The sequence below is a fragment of the Pinus tabuliformis genome, chromosome 8 (genome assembly GCF_031772625.1).
Source record: "Pinus tabuliformis cultivar Carrire ecotype Pingquan chromosome 8, CPIR1, whole genome shotgun sequence".
Lineage (NCBI taxonomy): Eukaryota > Viridiplantae > Streptophyta > Pinopsida > Pinales > Pinaceae > Pinus > Pinus tabuliformis.
This window is the reverse complement of record NC_142294.1, coordinates 1,706,087,557-1,706,088,598: the sequence shown is the minus strand read 5'-3', so window position 1 is coordinate 1,706,088,598 and position 1,042 is coordinate 1,706,087,557. Positions and strand designations below refer to the sequence as shown.

Sequence of the window (1,042 nt, the reverse complement as noted above, 5' to 3'; positions counted from 1 at the left end):
AGCATGGCTTCTTTAAAGAAATTAAAGAGACAAGGCTTCTTTAAAGAAATTGAGAGAACTACAGATCTTCACACAAACCAGGTCTCTTTAAAAAGATTGACAGTTGGGAGAACTGCAAACCTTGTTTCACAAACTCAAGGATTCTTTAAAGAAACTGACAGTCAGGGGAGTTACAAATTTTCTTTCACAAAAGCATGGAGCAAGGCTTCTTTGAAGCCTCTAAATCAGTGAAGCACAGGGGCATTCCGAGATCATTGAATAAAGCAAGGCTTCTTTGAAGCCTCTAAATCAGTGAAGCACAGGGGCATTCCGAGATCTTTCACAAAAGCATGGCTTCTTTAAAGAAATTGAAAGAAGGCTTCTTTGAAGCCTCCAAATCAGTGAAGCACAGGGGCATTCCGAGAATTGAACTCGGGACCTCTCGCACCCTAAGCGAGAATCATACCACTAGACCAAATGCCCTCGAACATTTCACAGCTCTCAGAAAGAGAAGGCCAGTGCAATTATACCTGGCACGCAAGCCATTCCAGGAATCCAAACTGCCTGACCATAACACATCCAAGATCTAAAATGCAGAATCCCTGAACCGTATTTTTCAAGAGAGCTTTCAGAAACTTCGTACACTTCTGTTCTGAAACAGTTTCAAAGTTAGAGATGCCTTCAATTTTGGAATATTAACGCTGACAATGATATTAGAATATTAACGCTAGAAATGAATATTAATGCTGAAAATGATATATCTATGCAACATTCAGAGAACATTGGTAATATCAACGCTCCAATGGCCATGATAACGCAGCTCCATAGTTTTAATTATAGCCATATCAACGCAGCTCCAATGCAATTACAATGATACGTTGTCCCAATACAATGATATGTTGTTCCAACCCTAATAAAGAATGCAATGGCATATCAAAAGTTTCAAAATATAATTAATTGGCACCAATATAAGTGATAATGCATGCCAATCGATAGTTTGGAAACATCACCAATGCAATTAACCGTTAATGTTGCTTCAATGTAAGACCATTAACACTACTAA

General features: G+C 38.4%; 1 non-coding gene across 1 annotated transcript; it reads right to left on the bottom strand.

Annotated features, from left to right (window-relative positions):
- Nucleotides 1-390: 390 nt before the first annotated feature.
- Nucleotides 391-462, bottom strand: TRNAP-AGG (transfer RNA proline (anticodon AGG)). Its single transcript has one exon. It is a non-coding gene; the product is annotated as a tRNA-Pro (tRNA).
- Nucleotides 463-1,042: the final 580 nt, after the last annotated feature.